Source organism: Callorhinus ursinus, unplaced genomic scaffold, assembly GCF_003265705.2.
Source record: "Callorhinus ursinus isolate GAN/ISIS: 27379988/994484 unplaced genomic scaffold, GSC_fseal_2.0 scaffold5, whole genome shotgun sequence".
NCBI classification, from domain to species: Eukaryota; Metazoa; Chordata; class Mammalia; order Carnivora; family Otariidae; genus Callorhinus; species Callorhinus ursinus.
Window position 1 is genome coordinate 47,016,788 of NW_027397067.1, and position 20,910 is coordinate 47,037,697.

Here is a 20,910-nt window from a genome sequence, read left to right on the forward strand (position 1 = left end):
ATCCACACTCTTGATTCAACTGATTTCACCCAAATGACCCCCCCCCCATTACACAGCACCCTTGTCACACGTGATACAGACTCTATTGGAAAGTGGCCCATTTGCTGGCTCCGGGCATAGTCAGAGATGATTAGGTGGCAGCCTTTGAGGACCTGGAAGTGCCCAATTCTCTCAAAACATCCCCACCTTCACCCTTAACACACTCAACAAATGTTTACTGAGCACCTATTATGTTTCGAGCACTAAGAATACAGCTATGTCTCTGCCTTCAGGGAGCTTGCACTGTTGTTGGGAGAGAGAGGCGATATACATATAAACGGATTCCTTTCCGACAGGTACGGGATGAAGAAAACAGAGCAACAGGACTGAAGGGACTGAGAGAGGAGAGACGTGCCCCATCAAGGGGCACTGGGGGAGGCTTCTCAGAGAGAAGAGTGCTGTCGATGGGGAGGGCCAAGCCCTGTGGCAGGAACAGGCTGCCCTGGGGCTGGTAAAGGGAGAGTGTGGAGACCGCGGGAACAGAGGCAGGAGATAGGCCAGAGAATTACTGGGGCTTCATAGGTCCTGGTGAGTTTGGTTTTTATTCTAATTTCAATGGGAGCCAATCTATGAGAGATGCTAAAACAGAGGGTAAATCCTGCGAGCTGTCATATTTTCAATAAGTTTCTGCACTGGGGGTGAGGATCCATCATCTAGGGTGCCTCCAAGTACAAAGATGATCACTAACTTGTTAGGAGGTGAATCACTTCACCCAGGGGATCTGTTCCTGGGGAGAAGGGAAGAAAGGAAGAGCAATACCACTGTCCTTCCTCACTCTCTAACCTTGCCCTGCGTAGTGCTCAGGCTTTCTCTCAAAATCATGCTTCTTAACCTTGGCTCTCATGGGAATCATCTGGAGCATTTAAACACACACACACACACACACACACACACACACACACACACACACACACACACACACACCCAGTCCAACCTTATATGACAACAGAACTCTGACCCACACCATCTGCAGTAACCAGCCCAGGAAACCAAACCACAACCTTTGTAGCAATTGGCCCCAAACACTCAGAACTTAATATCTGCCAGCTCTCTTAATTTTAGCCCCTGCTTCTGACTTAGAAGCAACCAGGGAAAGTCAAATATGCATCCCTAACCAATCACACTGGATGCCCCACTTCTAGTTAGCCTACTTCCAGCTTCCGCATTTCAAGAACCCCAATGAGGGCAAATCTGAAAGCCTTCCTTTTTCTCCACTCCTCTGCCTGCCTTTGAGTCTCTACCAAATACAAGTGATGGTGGTGTTTGATTCTCTTGTAGTGCAAGCTCTGAATAAATAGCCTTTGACCTTATTTGATTGCTCTTCACTTATTTCCACAAGATGCAGCTCAGGAATTGGTGTTTTCATTTAAAAGTTCTCCGAGTGGTTCTAATGTACAGCCAAGGTTGTGAACCATGGCTCTAAATAAGTGATTCTTTAAAAAAAGAAAAAAAAAGATTTATTTATTTGAGAGAGAGAGAGAATGTGAGCAGGGGGGAGGGGTAGAGGAAGAGGGAGGGGAGAGAGAATCCTCAAGCAAACTCCCTGGTGAGCACAGAGCCCAGTGTAGGGCTTGATTCCAGGACCCTGAGATCATGACCTGAGCTGAAATCGAGAGTCAGACACTCATCCGACTGAACCACCCAGGTACCCCTCTAAAGAAAGTGGTTCTTAAAGTTTAGTCCTCAGACTAGCAAATCAGCATCACCTGATAACTTGTTACAAATGCAAATCCTATATGGCTTTTATTTTCAGGCAATTTTCTTCTATTCTCAGTTTGTTGGGACTTTTTATCATGAAAGGACATTGAATTCAAATACTTTTTCTGCATCTACTGAGATGATCATATGATTTTTATCCTTCATTCTGTTGATGTGAAGTATATTAATTGATTTTCATATATTAAACCATCCTTGCGTCCCAGGAATAAATCCCATTTAATCATGGTGCATGATCTTTTTCATGTGCTGTTAAATTCACTTTGCTGGTACTGTATTGAGCATTTTTGCATATATATTCATCAGAGCTAATATCACACTCAATAGTGAAAAACAGTTATTTCTCTAAAATCAGGAAACAAAGATGCTTGCTGATTCTTGCTACTTCTATTCAATATAGTACTAGAATTTTCAGACAGAGCAGTTTGGCAAGAAAAAGAAATAAAAGATATCCAAATAGGAAATAGGAAAGGAAAATGTCTGTTTGCAGATGACATGATATTATATATAGAAAGCCCTAAAGACTACACACATACACTCATACATGTTAGAATTAATAAATGAATTCAGTAAAGTTGCAGGACGTAAAATCAACATACAAAAATCAGTTGCACTTCTGTACACTAATAATGAACTATCTGAAAAGGATATTAGTAAAAACAATCCCATTTATGATAGCACTAAAAAGAATAAAATACTTAGGAATAAACTTCACTAAGGAGGTAAAAGATTTCTAGACTGAAAACTACAAAACATTGATGAAAGAAATTGAAGAAGACACAAATAAAAGAAAGACATCCTCTTTTCATGAACTGGAAGACTTAGTATTGTTAAAACTCCCATACCATCCAAAACAATCTACAGATTCAATGCAATTCCTATCAAAATCCCAATGGCATTTTTTACAGAAATGAAAAAAATACTAAAACTCATATGGAGCCACAAAAGACCAAGAACAGCCAAAACCATCTTGAGCAAGAAGAACAAAGCTGAAAGTATCACACTTCCTGGTTTCAAAATATGTCACAACGCTACAGTAATCAAAAAAGTATGGACTGGCATAAAGACAAACATATAGATCAATGGCACAGAATAGAGAAGCCAGAAATCACACATATATAGTACATATCCACACACATACAGTCAACTATCTTTGACAAGGGTGCCAAGAATAGCCAATGGGGAAATGATAATTTCTTCAACAAAAGCATCAGGGACATGCAAATAAACCCACAATGGGATATCAGCTTGCACCTGTTCGGATTCCTACTAGGAAAATAAATACATAAATACATAAATAAATAAAGGTGGCAACAAGTGTTGCCAACAAGAAATTGGAACTCCTTACACTGCTGGCGGAATGCAAAATGGTGCAGCCACTATGGAAGACAGCATGGGGAGTCCTCAAAAAATTAAAAATAGAACTACCATATGACCCAGCAAGCCCACTTGAAGCATTTATCCAAAAGAACTGAAATCAGAATCTCAAAAAGATATTAATTCGTACTCCAATGTTCATTGCAGCACTATCCACAATAGACAAGATGTAGAAATCATCTAAATGTCCACTGATGGAGGAATGGATAAAGAATATGCAGTATATATGTACAATGAGATATCATTCAGCCTTAAAAAAAAAAGGAAATCCTGCAATTTGTGACAACATGGATGAACCTTGAGGACCTTAGGCTAACTGAAATCAGCAGTCATAGGAAGACAAATATTGCATGACTGCACTTCTATGAGGCATGTAAAATAGTCACATTCATAGAGCCAGAGAGTAGAATTGTGGTCAGCAGGGGCAGGGAAGAAGGAGAAATGGGGAGTTGCTAATCAATGGGCATAAGGGCTCCATACACAAGATGGGTAAGTTCCAGAGATCTCCTATACAACACCGTGCCTATAATTAACATATAATACTATATTGTACTATGATAATAATAATACTGTGTTGTACACTTAAAAGTTTAAGAGGGTAGATCTCATCTCATGTTGTGTTCTTACAACAATAAAATAACTAGAAATTTAAAAATAAAATAAAAAATACAAATCCTTAAGCAGTATAGGACCTCCTGCATCAGACACTCTGGGGGAGGCCCAGCTGTTTTTAAAGCCCTCCAGATGATTCTGGTGCATGCTACAGGCTGCAAAAACACTGCCCAAATAAAGTTCAAACAGATATTAAATAATATTGGTTTGAAAGGTCACCAAACCATTAGCTTCCTTAGGATGCTCGTGTGCCTTCATGTTGGAAGAATGTTCCCTTTACCATGAATAATAACTTAATGAGCACCTACTGTATGCTTGGTGCTATTCTAAGTGCCTCACATGCATTAAATTTTATAACACTCCTGTGAGGTAGAAACCATTATTATTCCTATTCCTAGCAGGATCTGAGCCTAGAGAGCCTGGCATACAATGTCCCCTGTTCTGGCACAACCTCTCAGGGAACATTTAGCTCACTGCCTGGCACAGTGTGTAATAAATTCTCATTAATTCAGAAAGTAAAATGTCAAGGATGTGGGTCCTGAAAGAGAATTCTGATGGGGTGGCATGACTGGGGGCAGGGGAACTTCACGGGTGGGCGTGGGAGGTAGCGGTAGGTGGGAAAGGAGAGAAGAGGAAAGGAAGGGGTAGCCAGGAGGCAAGTGGGCCGATCAGGTGCCTGGGAGAGGATACCGAAAGGAGGAAGAGAAATAGCAATGTCAAATGTCACTCCCTGCCAAGTTTTGGGGGTACCCAAGGTCAGCCATGGGGTCGTGATATTTTTGGGCTGTGTCGAGTTCCTGACCAGAAAGGAAGCAAGGTCAAGCCAGAGCCTCTGGGGTGCTTTGAGGGAAGTCCAGAATGAGGGGGTACAGGTTTGATTCCTCGAGGCCCTCTTATCTTTCCCCTTCCATAACAGTCCCATATTGGGGCTACTTCTGAAGGCATCTCTACCCCAATCCATGTACCATGTCTAGGCAGGGAATGCATAGTTGAGATAACCACCCAAGAACGTTGAGCCACAGACCTTCCTTTTACCAACATATTCAAGAAATTGTACAAATTGAGCTACAGACAATAGAGTTGAGGAAATGGGGAAGACTGTGCCCTGCCCACAGGGAGCTCACAGTCTCATGGGGAGCCAGACACGTAAACAAACACGAAGTCAAGAGGGCAAGTTCCAGAATGGGGCATGCACGGAGCTTTGAGACCATAGGAAGGACTAATGAAAAGCTTCAGAAGAGAAGTAACGTATGAACAGAGCCTTAAAGGGCAAGTAAGAGTGTCAGAGACCAAAAAGCTATGGAAGGGGATTGCAGGCAGAAGGAACAGCATGACCTAAGGCACAGAGTGATGAGAGTGGGGCAAACCGTAGGGAAATGAGTGCTTTCTTGGCTGATGCAAAAGCTGAATGCACAAAAAGAACAGAGGGAAGGTGGGAGAGCTGGTAGGAGAGACGGGGAGGAAGGATGGGGTCAGATTAGCTGGGTCTTGGATAGCATGTAAACACCCACTGGAGTTGGCTTAAGCTACAGAGAAAAATGTACGATAAAGCAACAGGAAATCTCTCAGAACCCAAAGGCGGGGACACACTGGAGGGTGCCAGGAAGAACAAAAACTTGAAGTAGAAGGTCAGGATGAGTCAGCCAGGGTTCACTCTCCATCTTTTCCTCGGCTTCTCTGGGCAGACAGGAATCGGTGTCCTTCCCTCTCCCTCCAGACACCATCCGGTACAGATCGCAGAATACCAGTCCTGCTCAGCGCTCTGTAGTGTGTATGTGCTACAGACTCAGGCCCAGAGAAAGTGTCCCGATTCCAGTTCTCGGGGAGAGAACTCTTGACTGGTACAGCTCCAGCCATGGGACCTCCCCTGGTCCAATCTACTAGCGCTAAGGGGTGAGGTCACGTTTTGCAAATTTGTACCTGGTAGCCCAACTCATGGAGGCGGGGACAGTGCCCAGAGAAAGGGGAATCTGTGGCTCATTTCTGGGTGACTATCCCAGAAATTCTAGACCATGGCCTTGTAAGCCACAACGAGGAGTTCAGGCTTTATCCTGTAGGCAACTGGAGGGACTAAAAGGAATGATAAGACCGAACTTGTCTTCAGCAGTTTGCAGACAGCACGAAGGATGGATCACAGGGGGAGAGGCCGAAGGCTAGGAGTCCGCTGGGGAAGTGTTGAGATATCCAGGCCACAAAAGGATGAGACCCAGACTAGGGCAAATGTGGTAAGCATGGAGAGGTCTTTTGAGGACTGAAATATGAAGACTTGGAGGGTGCCTGGCTGGCTCGGTCAGTAGAGGATCCAACTCTCAATCTCAGGGTCGTGAGTTCAAGCCCCACACTGGGTGTGGAGCCTACTTAAAAAAAAAAAAAAAAGTAACAAAGAAAAAGAAATCTGAGGATTTGGTAACTGCTTGAAAATGGAGGCTGATGGTGAAGGAGCCAAGAGACTCCCCGGTTTCCTGCCTGCTGTGATGATGCTAAGTGGGACAGGGGCTGCAGAAGAGGAAGAACCAGAGAGGGGCGCATCGAATATGGAGCGTGAGGAAGTGAGGCTAGTTGAGAGCACACTGAATCTGAGAAGTGATGAAGAAATTGATGGTTCTCCTTTCTCTTCCTTCCCCAGATCCCTTGAAATAAGCTGTATTGCTAACAAGGGAAAATTGGGTGGCATCATAAACTGATTCTCATCTCAGTTAGTAATTGTGAAATCAGGAAGAAGCTGAGTCTAAAAGACAGAGTGTGGGCTTTGGAGTCAGTCAGTGTGTGTGCCAGTCAGCTGTGTGACCTTAAGAAAATGACTCAACCTCTCTGATTCTCAATTTTCTCATATGTGAAATGGTATACCCAGCTGACCTTACAGAATTATTGTGAAGAAGAAGGGTGATAATATCTGTAGAGTTCTTACAATATAGATGGCCCTCAGGAAGTAGGTCATGTGGATCATACTGTTTTTCTCCTTCACATGAGCTGGGACTTTGCCCTGTGCCGGGCAGAAATGCTATACCCACAGCCTCGGACTGAAGCTGGGTTTCTCTGAAAAACAAGCCCATCCACTCCCTGCCATAAATGTCCCCTGAAATCAAATTAATCAAACCTACTTACTATTTAATTGAACTCTTCTCTACATAGCTATGGAATCCTAAATGGATTCAAAATTTGGGTCTGTACTAGCAATCAACTGACTGAAGGAACTGATGAATTCGACTATGTAGATCAAACTGATGCTGACCACAATAATAATAACCATCTATGTTGGCTGCTCACTGCATGTTGAGCACTGTTCTGGGGCTTTACAGAGTATAAACTCATTAAATCCTCACAAACAACTCCATGCAGTCAGTACTATCATCATCATCCCCATTTTACAGATGAGGAAACTGAGCTCACAGGCCACAAACACTGCGAAATTCACACTCTTGTCTTTCACTATTTTTCCAGAGTACATCTTGCTGTTCAACTGAGCCTTTCTTCCCAAGCCTGTCTCAGCCCAGTGCGAGGTATGTTGAGCATAACTTTTTTGGGATTGAGTCCTTCTTTAAAACAAATGAGAGCAGTTAGATCCTTCACCGGCCCTCACGTGCATTCGAATATTCTCTTAGGAGGAGGAAAGTGAGTCCTACTAAGGGAGCAGAGGTGGTTATGGCACTTTTGAGCCATCCTGGTGCCCTACTTCCTGTCACACTTTGGGGTGGAGGCTTGCCTCAGGAGACGCAGTCTCAGAACTATGTAACTCGATCAAGATTCTTAACCTTGAGGGGTCAAGGACCCCCTTGAGAATCCAGGGAAAGCTGCTGTCTCTGTCCTCATTAAAATGCACATTAAAATACAGGACTTTACATAAAATCGCATGTAGTTTGGGAAGGGCATGGATCCCCTGAAGCCCCTCCCTGAGCCCCAAGTTAAGAAGTTCTGCCACAGAAGACAGACCAACCAGGTACTTTAATCATCCCTCCAAATTCAGTCTCAGCCTATTAATTTGTAATGTAACTCCCTGGAAATCTCTCTGTAATACTGAAATTCATATGCTGATTGTGCTCTGCCCTTGAGACACTTATGAAATTAGCTGCAGAGAATGATTTGGAAGGGCAGGCACCATTTCTCACCCGACATGGCATTATATCAGGAGTTATGCCCTGCCTTGCCAGCCTGGGGTACAGACTAATGTATCTCTTTGAAAATTCAAGTTCGATGACTCTAAGCCCTCATCTTGATTGTAATGGAAACTTCTTCTTATTAAAAGATTGCCCTATCCAAAATAATTTCTGAAACCCCTGAGAAATGGTTGCACAGTCTACAGTCAATCCTTCTAACTGCTTCTGAAGCCCACCCCACCTTCTGGGACAGCTGTCGTGCTGGTCAATATATGAAATACTCCATGCACCTGAGCAAGTCCGCAGTTCAATAAGGAGTTCTCTTCAAACTCCTTAATTTGAAGAGTCACTGATACTATCCCACCCTGTGGTCACGGCAGCAGCGATGGATGGGGATCTTAATCTTGTTTCCACTGACTAGTTCTTCCAGCTAACTCACTGCTTCACGTATTACTCGAGTGGTAGATAGTAAAGACATTCCACTGAATCAGGATCTACAGAATGGGGTTGCTCATAAGCTCACTATTCAGGAACAGAAGTCTATAAATACAACGTGTTTACATATGCATTAAACCATTCAAGTGATAAATGATCTGTAATGATTTCAAGGCAGCACACATTACATCCATTTCCTCCAGCTCTTCCCAGCAGGACAAGTGCAGTCCACAGATTAAGTAGGCAGAAGTCAGGGGTCAGGATAAGAAGGGCTTGGTCCAAAGACATCTCCCTTCTATGCTTCCCCAGGGCCTGAGTTTAATAACTGCAGTACACACGTACCCTAGGGGAGGGTACCTACCTAGCTGGCTAATCGTTTCACTCTCCCTTGTGAATGTGTTTGACTAGACAGCTATACCTCCAGGGGCTCACAGGTCATTCACAGCTGAGAGACCAGAAAGATTAATTGGAGGATTGAAAGGAAGACCTAAGCAAAACTGGAAAACCATAGCACGATGTTCAGGGCAGCCAGAGAGCAGTGAGTTTCTGGGGGCTGAGGCTCCCAGATGGAGAAAGGAGAGAGACAGAATATCAAAGACAAACTTCACCTCATTCATAATTAGGCCCAAGGCCAGTACTTCTCTTTCCAGACTCACCCAAGAAGTGCCTAAACTAATAAATGCCTATTTCTACAAGGGTCAGGTGAAACTTCTTTCCCCAGAGCTTGATGTCATTTAGGTCCTGCCTGACTTTTTCACATTGGACCTGTGAGAAATGCTCATTTGAAAAGTCATTCTATAATCCCTTGCAAAATAAACCACCCAAACATAGCAGTTAAAACAACCACCATAGCTATCTTGAGTAACTTTCAAGCCAAGTATTTGAACCATCTATCCTGAAGCTAGAGACAAAAATTATTTGTAAACATTGAACTCAAGTCAGTAGTTTCATTTTGCTTTTTTTTTCCCTGCAGAGGTACGGGCTAACTATTTTGAAACTAGTCTCTGTATGTTCTAGGATTAAGAAAATAAAACAGGGGCACCTGGGTGGCTCAGTCGTTGAGCGTCTGCCTTTGGTTCAGGTCATGATCCCAGAGTCCTGGGATCGAGGCCTGCATCAGGCTCCCTGCTCGGCAGGAAGCCTGCTTCTCCCTCTCCCATGCCCCCTGCTTGTGTTCCCTCTCTCGCTGTGTCTCTCTCTGTCAAATAAATAAATAAAATATTAAAAAAAAAAGACTCTCCCTCTCCCTTTAAAAAAAAAAAAGAAAAGAAAACAGTATATCATGGATGATAGGAGCCAGGTTTTTCACTGTTGGAAAAGGAAGTCATAAATATGGAAAGGGAGAGAGTTAAAATGAAGTTCTGTGATGTTAGGTTGGAATTAGAGATATCAGTATAAACTTATGGTTTGAACTAATGGTTTTTAATTGCAGACAGATAGATATAAAACAAAGTGTGGGTGTATGTGTATGTATGTGTGTGTACGTGTGTATACAGACATATACTTCCTAGGTCTGCCCAGTAAGAAAGCTAAAACGCAATGGCACTCCAATAGCAATGGGCTTCCCTGGCCCCCAGATCTTGGTATCTAAATACCTTCCCCACTAAAAAGAAAGAGGGCACCTTAGGAAAATGGTTGTTTCCAAGGCTGGGGCAGGGCAGTAAAGCATAAGAGCCCCCAAAGGCCAAACCTGGGACAATTTAAGCATCAGAATAATTCATGATAGTAATAGATTATTGACTCAAATAAGAATAATTAGTTAAAACTGATTTAAATAAGTAAATGGGGGGAAAGGAAAGCTCTTTCTTACAGTAGAATATTAATAAATGCAGAAGGAAGGATGAAAATTAGAAAGTCAACATTTGGCGGTCATCATGGTAAATAACTGGTTCATCAACTGAATCATCCAATCATCCATGAATACTAAAGCTAGTGGACCAAAGTGTCATGAGAAACAGGATATTCACAGGGTCTCAACACACCACTCTGGGAGATACTTATTAATGAGAAAGAAAACTATAGTAACTTTGTATGGACAAAACCGTCAGACACCATCATAATCCCGCTCAAATTTAACATCACCTGATCCCTTCTCTCATATTTCTGCCAAAAATGTATAGCCTGAAGGTAATGAGGAAACACCACATAAACCCAAATTGAGAGACATTCTACAAGCCCCTGCCCTACTCTGCCTCCTCCTATACCACCCACACCCAAGGACTGGGCAGTAAGAACGCGTGTTCGGATGAACAGCCTTGGGCACCGTCCCATTCGTTTGTCTGTAATAAACTTGTGGATTCATTTCTTCAGCCGAGAGGGAGCTTGCCAGGTGCCGGGCCTCATGAGAGGCCCTGGGGTTACCACACCAAGCAACACCCGACTCGGGCCTTGCGTCCCGGACTGCTAAGGACAAGTCAGCCGTCAGTGGTTGCGTTACTGTCTGCATAGTCCCTGTACTAAGGCAGGGAACGTACACATTTTCTGGTGAACTTTTTGCTAAAAGAGTTAAATTCCTTTCTAAATCTCACTTACCCATAAAAGCCAACTACTCGGAAGATCTCTGCTCCCAGCCTGCCCCCACCTGGCCCCTGCCGCCAGCCCCAAGCGCGCCAGGCAGCGCTGACGCACTGGGGGGGGGGGGGGTCTGCCCCGCCTCTCCGCCTCACTCTGATTGGCTAATGGTCCCTCCCCTTCTTAGTATTGCTTTCACCTGTTGGGCTTGTTGGGCTCCCAGCCCTCTTCCTGTCTCTGGTTACAAAAAGGTAATTAACAGAGATTAAGAGAAAACAAGTGGTTGGCTAATGATTAAGTAGCCTTTCCCAAGAGCACTGAAGACACTTAAAAAAAAAAAAATTGTACATGGCTCTCTCCCCATTAGGTCACGCAGGCCTGTAAACTAGTGAGGGGTTTTAAATCTCTCCAAAGGGAGCAAGAGTGGAAAATGTACAATTTTTAAACCGAAACAACCCTTCTTGCGCCCTAAGAGCGTGATGGGGTTGGAATGTGCCTTCATCCCCAACGACATCCTTTCTAGGGAAAATCGAAGCGAGGTGGAGAGCCACAGCAGAGGCACTAAACACACGGCCAAGGCTTTTATGAGTGTCTCTGGCCTTACATATTAGAGAACAGTGCTCTCTTTGGGTTATTGTTGTCCTGGGGGTTACAGCTGGAAGGGGATGAAAACATAGGGAAGCAAAGCAGACATTGGAATACACTCTGTGAGTTGTTTGAAATCCTTATGTCTATTCATTTCACACAAATAGAATTTTTGTGTTTTTAAATTTAATACTTAAGAGTCTCGACTCCTTAAAAAACAAACATGAGCTGTGGTCTCAACGTCTGTGTCACTGCAAAATTCCTGTGTTGAAATCCTAACCCCCAAGGTGATGGCATTCGGAGGTGGAGCCACAGGAAGTAACTGGTTGGAGAGGGTGGAGCCCTCATGCGCGGGATCAGGGTCCTTATGAAAGAGAGCAGAGAGCTTGCTTGCTCCTTCCGCCTTGAGAAGCCGCGGTGAGAAGACCACCGTGAGAAGACCACCAAGGAAACCAACCCTCAACAGACACCAAATCTGTTGGTGATCTCGGACTTCCAGCTTCCGGAACAGTGAGAAATAAAATTCCGTTGCTTGTTGGCCCCCTAGTCCATGGCATTTTGTTACAGCATCCCGAATGGACCAAGACAACCCAGGAACTCCAAAATGTGCAGTAACTGTGAGGACTCACCAGTTAAAGTTGTCTTCCTAAGGCTGGAGGGCAGGAGTTAGTCGCTGAGTGTTGAGTGGCGCTAACCAGCCTCCTAGAAGTCCCCTCTCAGTGTGGCTGTGTGGGTCCCAGTGATGACTTGATTTCCGTCGATCCTCATGAGCATCACCCTCTGGAGGAACGAAGTGACGTCACCACTGCTCCCCAATATGCCAGGTTCACCTGTCTTTCTGGCAGGGAGGATTGTGCTTCGTTGCCCCCTTGAAATAAGGTTTGGCCATTTAACTTGCTTTGGCCAATGAAATGTGAGTGAAAGGGACACATTTCGCTTTTGCATGGGAGCATGCAAACTCTGTCTTCTCTTCCAACAGTGATCTTGGAAGCACGTGTTGATATAGAGGTGCCTTAAGACCAAAGCGCCCTGGAAAAATGAATGAACCCATGGAGAACAGCTGCCCTGGAAGATGACTATATCCAGAATAGACTTTTTTGCATGAGTAAGAAATAAACTTCAGTGGCATTAAGCAACTGAGATTTGGGAGGCCTTGTTACTGCAACATAAAATAAACTTGGATCACTATGACATAAAATAAACTTGGATCACTATGACATGGTGGAAATGACCCAAATGCCAGTTCTTTTTTTTTTTTTTAAAGTTTTATTTATTTATTTGAGAGAGAGAATGAGAGACAGAGAGTACAAGAGGGAAGAGGGTCAGAGGGAGAAGCAGACTCCCTGCTGAGCAGGGAGCCCGATGTGGGACTCGATCCCGGGACTCCAGGATCATGACCTGAGCCGAAGGCAGTCGCTTAACCAACTGAGCCACCCAGGCGCCCCCAAATGCCAGTTCTTGTGACAACTCTTGGATGGTCTGGCCTTTTCCACCTCCTGTCTCTTGGAAGCTAGCCGCCATGTAAGAAATGCAGCCTCCCCGAGACCACCATGCCATGGGAATGTCAGCTACGTGCACAGGCCCTGGAGGACGAGATATTGCCTGAGAAGAGAGGGGCCACGAAGCACTAGATGTGCCAGACATTCGAGCAAAAGGCCCTTTTGGTAGTGGATTCCCCAGTTGCTCCAAATGACACCATGTAGAGCAGAGATAAACCATTCAGCCAAGCCCTCCACAGATTCCTCACCTACAAAATCAGGAGCAAAATAAATGGTTGTTTTAAACCATTCAGTGTCAGGACATTTTGTTTCCTAGCTGTACGCCACCAGAATACTGAATAATAAATATTTTACAGTGACCAACAGCTATTCTGTGAATTGCCCTGTATTTAGCATCTAAGTCATGCTGCAGGCTTCTATAGGCTATGAGTTCCAAATCAGATCAACATCAATGTCAAAGTACAGTAGCTCTGAGCCCCCAGCCCCTTGACTGAAGCCCCATAGACCCTGCCATCATCCTTTCTCTGTTCAGTTCTCCCAGTTACTTCAAGGAGGCCCCTCTGTGCCCTCAAACCAGTGTGTATTAGTCGCCATGGGGTATTCAGTGTTAATTCTCCTGTGCTCCAAATACCACTCACTCCTGTCTACTGCCCGACATGCCACCAAAAACTGTCTCACCACCGCTGCTGCCCACTGGTCTTGTCGCAGGTGCTGTCCCTGGGTGTCGTCTCTCCAGTGGCCGCTACACAATGAACAGCCCCCCACCCGCTCCTCTCCTCTACCACGCACAAAACCAGCAGCTCCAGGGCAACTAGTGGGTGCAAAGGAGCCATCAGAAGGAATGCTGCGATCCTTCTCCCAGCTGCCTCGCCAAGAGGCCCTGTTTGAACAATTCACAAGCATCTTGAAAAAAAAATAAGCAACAAACAAACAAAACCTCTATGTGTTGCTACACACAAACCCTTTTTAAGCAAGGTGGAGAGCTAAAAGAATTCTTAAATACACCTTTCATCTTAGACTTTAGCATCTCAGCCTGTGCTGGACAGCAAGATAGAGATGCGGGAAACTGTAAAATCTGGAAGGTATCCATGCCCGATGACAGGAAGCAGCCTCGGAGAAAAGAGGAGAAAAAGAAAATGAACACCGAAGGCAGAGGGGCAGGGAGAAGGAGTGAATGGGGAAGGCATCCAGCCTGGAGCAGGATTCTCCGGCACTCAGGGGCAAGGCTGTAAGTACCCGCTAAATAATGAATGGAACCAGTCAGCTCCCCAAGGAATCCCTGGAGCCTCTATTTCTGAGATCGTTGAATTATTGATGGAAAATATGCGATGTTCTGGCCCGAGCTGACAGCTGGAAGACAAGCCGCCACAATTTAAATTGATTCTGCCCCCAATAAAATGGAGGCCACTTTCTGATTTTCAGAGATGCTCAAAATCCCCATGGGCAGAGAGGCTGAAGGGGTCCAGGTTTTCCAAGGGTCCGTGACTCTCCCTTAGGTCTGGAAGCAGCAGGAGACCTTGGCCAGAACGATGGGCTTATCCAGTATCCAAAGTTTCTTACGTACGTGTGAGTCCCTGGGGGCCCCTGATACTTCCTTCACGTCTCTGAGCATTTCTCAACAGTTCCATGCCCTGCTCAGATCTGCTGCATCTGGCTGACTTCTGGTTGCAGCTGGGGCTTGGGTAACAAAGCACCACAACCTGGATGGCTCAAACAACAGAACTTTATTGTCTCAATTCGGGAGGCTGGAAATCTGAGACTGAGGTGTTAGTAGGGTTGGTTCCCTCTGAGGGAGGTTCTGTTCCAGGCCTTTCACCTTCACAATAACAGTTTGTTGGCAATCTTTGTATTTCTTGATATGTACATACATCGTCCCAATCTGCACCTTCATCTTCACATGGCACTCTCCCTGAGTGTGGGTCTATCTCCATGTCCAAATTTCCCCTTCTTGTAAGAACACGGTCATGTTGGACTAGGGCCCACTCCGGGATCATCACACACTTGACCAAGTTATCCTTATCCAAATAAGGGTCCAGAAGATTCTATTCATTTTGCAGTCGATATCAAATCAACACACTGTACACCTTAACTTTACACAATGTTGTATGCCAATTATATCTCAATAAAGCTGGGGGGGGAAGAGGAAGAAAAAAAAGACCCTATTACCAAATAAGGTCACATTTGCAGGTCCTGGGGGTTAGGACTTCAACATCTTTTGTGGGGGACACAATTCAGCCTATAACCAAGCCCTTTATACCAGACCACGCTTCCTTTTCTCTGCCCTGCCTCCTCGCCCCCATCGATGTAGAAGACTCTGCACTCTACCTATCTCTGGAACTTTCTTCCCTCACCTAGAAAACACACGCCCTGAACTAGGGATCTCTAAGCTCTTCAGCACTAAGAATCAGGACAGGCAGGCAGAAGTCAGGCAGGAAGTATGTGCTATGTAGGGTGATACCTATTTTCCCATGAGGCAGGTTCTTGCGTATAAACTTAGCACACTGCCTAGAGTATGAAAGGTGCTCAGCAGATATTTGCCAACTAAATGGAAGGATCAATGGATTACTGAATGTCATGGAAATGCAACGTTTTCATAAGTTCCATTGTCTTTACCTGATGCGAGACAAGCTTGAGGAGTAGGGTTTCCTACAGGGTGGTTGACTAGATGGACACAGCTGCAGCCCTGGGGGGCCTGAGAGCAGGGACCCCGGCAAGGAGACCACCGCTGAAGGCTCTTCTCAAACAAGCTCTGTCTTCCCGCTTCTCAGATGCTCTTTTCCCAGCTACTGCTCACTGGTTCTCGTGTGGACACACCCACTCTCTCTGGCATTGACTCAGCACGGGAAACTCTAGCATGTAGCCATGGCCCCATCCCAGGAAGATCTCCCAACAAAGGGGAAAAACACGGGAAGTGAGGGAAAAGCCGGGGCATGGCATCACTGTGCCTGTTTGCAGAGGGCAGAATTCAAGAGAATGAAAAAGAAATCCCTCAATGATGAAAAAAAAAAAGTGAGATTTTCTTTTTCCCTCTACAACTTCTCCTGGTTGTCCTCCCACCTTCTAGAAGTAGCGCCCCCTTGCCCCTGCCCAGGGATAGAGAAGGGAGAAGGTGGAATACCCACTGGGAAGATAGAGGCAGAGGGAAAGGAATGGCCCAGAGAATGATTAACAGAGTTCTGGGGAGCTTTTCCTCTTTACCAGAAAAGGGAGGAAATTATGTTGTACTGGCATTTCCGCAAAAGAGAACTGGAACATTCTAGGCTCTCCCTGCCCCGCAAAGCCCTTGCACAACTGCCTTTCGGACCCTTTGCCTTTCAGAATGGCTTTGCCCTGGGTCCCAGGACCTCCCTCCTGGTCGGATAAGTGCCTCGGGAGCTGGCCGGGGATAGGGTACAGCTTCATTCGGGGAGCAGGTATTGAGGTCACGGGGCAGTGCGGTGCTGGGTATTAGGGAGGCCAAGATGGGAAAGCAGGGTCTCTGCCTGCTGGCGCAGGCTGTAACACAGGAGCTGAGACTTGGAGGATAAAGAGGGGTTCGCCAAGGAAAAAAACAAGGAGGACCTTCCACCAAAGGGAACGGCATGTGCAAAGGAGCCCTGAATGTTCTGTCAGCCAGAAGCAGTTAAGTATTGCTGGACTGCTCAGCTCAAGGTGGGAAGGGGCAGGAAATGAGCCCAGGCTGAGAGCTTTAGACTGTTGAGGATACAGAAAAGGGAGTCGGTGAGGTTTGTAATCCACGGAGAGCACTCCTCAAGATGATGCAACCGGGAAGAGAAGGAGTCCTTAGAGTTTGAATGTTTGTGTCTCCCCCACCCCACCCCACCCACAAATTCATATGTTGAATCCTCATGCTCAATGTGATGGTATTAGGAGGTCCTTAGGGAATGAGGGTGGAGCCCTCATGAACGGGATTACTGCAAAAGAGACCCCACAGAGCTCTCTCGTTCCTTCCACCAAATAAAGATACATGGAGAAGTCTACAGCCTGGAAGAGGGCCCTCACCTGATCATGCTGGCACCTTGATCTAGGACTTCCAGCTTCCAGAACCGTGAGAAATAAATTCTGCTGTTTATAAGTGACCCCGCGTATGGTATTTTATCATAGCAACCCATTTGGACTAAGACAGGAGCCAAGAAGAGACTGCAGATCTAGAAGCAGCGAGGTGCGGTGAAGGTCGGGGGTTGGCAGTACCTGGCCACTGGACAAGTTCCTTAATCTCTCTGGGTCTCTCCTTTGAAATGGGCATAATGGCATCTACACTTCATGGTGTTGTGATGATGAGAAATCGTGCAGGTGCCTGGCTGGGAGGAGGCCCTCCGTGCCCAGAAGCCATGAGCAGCTGTGCAGCCGAGACCTACTTAGTCACGCTGAGGTCGTGCAAATTCAACTATCTGTGCTCCGCATCCCTGCCCCCACCAAAAAAAAAGTGCAAGAGGAAAAAAGGATTTCATTTTACTTATTGTGGTGTTGTAAGGATGGCCACCAACTCTCTGACACTCCTCCCATAGGTAGATGGGTTCTGGGTCCCCTCCCCGCAGTTCAGGCAGGCTCTGTATAGCCACACAATGGAACAGTATTCAGGCTCAAAGGGGTGAAGCACTGACAGATGCTCCCTGTGGATAAACCTTGAAAATCCCATGCGAAGTGAGAGAAGCCAGACATAAAGGGTCTCATGTTCTCTGATTCTACGGATGTGTAATATCCAAAATAGGCAAATCCACAAAGATAGAAAAGCGGGCTGGTGGCTGCCAGGGGCTGGAGGGAGAGGGAAATGGAGAAAACTGCTTGATGGATCCGGACTTCCTTTTGGGGTGATGAAAATGTTGTGGACCTCCACAGAGGTGGTATCGTACATCACTGTAAATATACTAAAAGCCACTGAGGTGTTCACTGTAAACACAGAACTGTTCATCTAAAAATAATTAATTTTATCTTATGTGAATTTCACGTCAATAGAAAAAATAAATGTAGTTGCTTTTGTGGAGTATGACAAAGTATTTATCACAATCTGGGGATCTTTTCCCCCCCCTCATACAGGGCTTCCAAAAACACTTGGCATTTGTCAAAAATGACACATGACGCATGACTGAGTGCAGAATATGAGAATAAGCCATTTTGACAAATTCAGTAGCTTTCTAAGTTTTACCAAAATGCTAAAATGATTTTTATCATATTAATTATTGGGATGTACCCAGAATATTGGGATGTACTTTTATACATTGTATATGTATATGTATATGTATATGTATATGTATATGTATATGTATATGTATATGTACATTGGGATGTACCCAGAATATTGGAATGTACACAGAATATTGTAAGTACTTTTAAGTATCCTATATGTAGAAAAAAATCCCCTAAATGTGAACACTTGAAATTTGGGGATTCCACCTAAAATCCTGCAGAGAACTGTTCTCTTATTAGGAGCATATGGATTAAAGGAGAACATTTTGAGGAATAGACATCCCACACGCTAACACTCTTGCGGGGAAAGTGGTGAATGCAAGCAGGGAAGGAGTGAAGTTTGCTCCTGGAGCTTGCGTGTTGCATTCAGCATTCTCAGCAGTGCGAAGAAATGATGCATCGCGCGGGAGTCACCGGGAACGCTTTGGCAATGAGCTGGGTGAGTTGAGGGCAATTCGGGGAATGGGAACACCGTGGAGTTCTGAGGCCTGACTCTCATGGTTTTGTGAGGGGTTACAGGCCCAGGAGAGCACCAGGGAGACAAGTGCTGGTGCAAAGCTTTGAGAGGACAGGGCTGCCCTAATTCTAGAGAGCCGATGTCCTTTAAAACCTTGCCCTAGATTCACTGATCAGTCCCTAGAGCATAGGTTAGGGCTCTCAGAGGTGGGACTAAAAGCTTTCTTTGAGGATTGCCTTGGTATTTTGGGGATCACACAACCTATTTCATAAAGGTGGAGGTAAATGCAAGGATACAGGCTATGGGTACAGGAATACCCCAATTCAGGATCAGGGGACCTGACTTACAGTTCTAGTTACGTCACCAACTGTGCAGTGTCAGGCAAGTCACTGAACTTCTCTGCTGACCACTTCCGTCAAGCAAGGGACAGCCACAGAAGTCTTCACCAGCCACCAGTGTCACATCTGTGTCGTTCTAAGAAACACACAGTGAGGTTGTTCAGGTCATCTATAAGCTAGAAGCCTGGGGATGAGTATGTTTTATAAACTATAAAGAGTATGCAAAGATAAGGAATTTTTATTGGAGCTTGAAAACACAGGTACATTTAGTTCTCTCAGTCAACAATCAGGCATGAGGCACCAGATCTTCAGCGAGCTCCATGCTGGGTGCTGAGGATAGAAAGAAATGGGGATAAACCCCTCCTTGGAGGAGTCTGGAACTGAGAAAGCGTGACAGCCAAGTGCCGAGACAGCCAAGTGCCGCGACAGCTGGGGGCCATGTTGGGGTTGCAGTGTGCAGAGCTGGGGGTGGGGGGTGGTCATTCAGTCTGAGTCTCAAAGGAAAATATTCCAGCCAAGGCTCTTTTGGCTTCAAGCAATAGACATCTCTTCAAACTAGTTAAAGTGAAAAAGAAGCTTTTACAGCAAGGATTGAGGAACGTCACGGAACCCTAGCTCAGGAAATGAGTTACATAGCCCTGGGTTATTGAACTGGAACAGGACACTGGAAAGACTAGAGGCCCAGTGGCTCCCCAACCCCCTCTCTCCCCTCCTTCCCCTCCTCTCTCTCTCTCTCATTTCTCATTCCCTCTGTGTCTCTTCCTTTTTCTCTGTAGATCAGCTTCTTCTGCCTGCTCATCAGCTTGGAAATGACCCCAAAATGGCTGTCACAGGCTTCAAGCCTAGAATCCAGATACACTTCCAATACCATTTTTTGTTGTTGTTGTTCTTTTGCTTTGTCTTTGGGTGTTTTATCACTGCCTGGCCACAACTTACACAGAATTAGTTCAAACGCTAGAAAGAAACAGCAATCTGATTGACCCAGCCGAATTCTTGCATCCAGGACACTGAAGTCAGGAGCCAGCCGGTGGTTAGCTGTTCGGGGCTCAGGGGACCACCTCTAGTCCCATCGGCGGAGCGATACAGCCTTTGGGACTCCCTCTTCCAAGGGCCATGGGCCAGGCAAGTCCCCCGGGAGTGTTGGGTTGGTTTGCTGTGGGATCTGGCGGAGGAGAGACAAGAAGAGAAGTGGAAAGGGAAGGAGGGCATACCTGGCCGGGAAGCAGCACGTGGGAAAGCCCGGAGGTGGGACGTTCCTGGCGGCTGGAGGCTCCCGGAGGGGCTCAGTGAGGGCCGCCTTCGTCCCCAGCTGCTGTCTGCACTAACCACACTTAGTGGCCCGGGGGCACCAGCCAGTCAGAACGGGCGACAGCTGTGAACAGCGGGGACAGCAAGAAATGCCTGGAGGTCAAGCCTGCCTTGATGAGAAAACCTCCCCATGTGTGCATGTGGACGGAAGGCTGTGGCCCCCTCCTAGCCTGGCGGGGCCTCACTTCCTCCGCTACCAGACGCACTGCCCCGAGAGGGGGGCGCAGCGTTGGCTCGGTGGGGCTCGGCCAGGGCTGGGTGTCACCCCCGGGTCACCTGTGGAACGCGCAGGGCAGCCGCCCCTTCCGGGGGCTTCCTGGGTCTTACTTGGGGCGCTCGGTCTGCCTGAGGAAGTTCAGAAGCCGCTCTTCCCTTTCTCAGGCTTTCGGAGAAGTAAGAGGAGGAAGCTGAGAGTCGGAGGCCGGCTGGAGGCTGCGGAGGGTTCTGCGCGAGTAAGTACTACAAGCGTGGGAAGTTTCTTGAAAAGGCTTCTCAGCCTCTAGCCCGGGCTGGGGCGAGTCCCTGCCATTCTGTGCGTACAGATGACTCATCGGGGCTCCTCTCTGCCTCCGTGGGGGAAGCCAGCTTATCTGCGGCTGTGTGGACGGGGGTGGGGGCGAGGGGACTGGCGGCTGGTACTGACCGAGCATTTCCTCTGTTGCAGACACTGCGAGCTGCCGCCGAGACATCGTCGTATTCAATCATCCCAAATTCCCGGTGACGGCTCTTTCCCGACGCTCGGGCTCCGCAGC

General features: G+C 46.3%; 2 long non-coding RNA genes across 3 annotated transcripts in view; both read right to left on the reverse strand.

Moving 5' to 3' along the window:
• Positions 1-12,557, reverse strand: part of LOC141372823 (uncharacterized) — an 81,654-nt gene extending 69,097 nt beyond the window's left edge. The window contains exon 1 of the long non-coding RNA XR_012378283.1: positions 11,999-12,557. This is a non-coding gene — a long non-coding RNA (uncharacterized lncRNA). The remainder of the gene's footprint in view (positions 1-11,998) is intronic.
• Positions 12,558-12,818: 261 nt separating this feature from the next.
• LOC112823284 (uncharacterized) lies at positions 12,819-20,658 on the reverse strand. Of its 2 annotated transcripts, XR_012378278.1 has the most exons (6): positions 20,486-20,658; positions 20,062-20,222; positions 18,860-18,986; positions 17,060-17,274; positions 15,482-15,813; positions 12,819-14,996 (listed from the first exon to the last, which is right to left on the reverse strand). It is a non-coding gene; the product is annotated as an uncharacterized lncRNA (long non-coding RNA). The 2 variants fall into 2 exon arrangements; XR_003207980.2 differs by lacking the exon at positions 20,486-20,658 and having other exon boundaries at positions 20,062-20,473.
• Between the last annotated feature and the right edge of the window lie 252 nt (positions 20,659-20,910).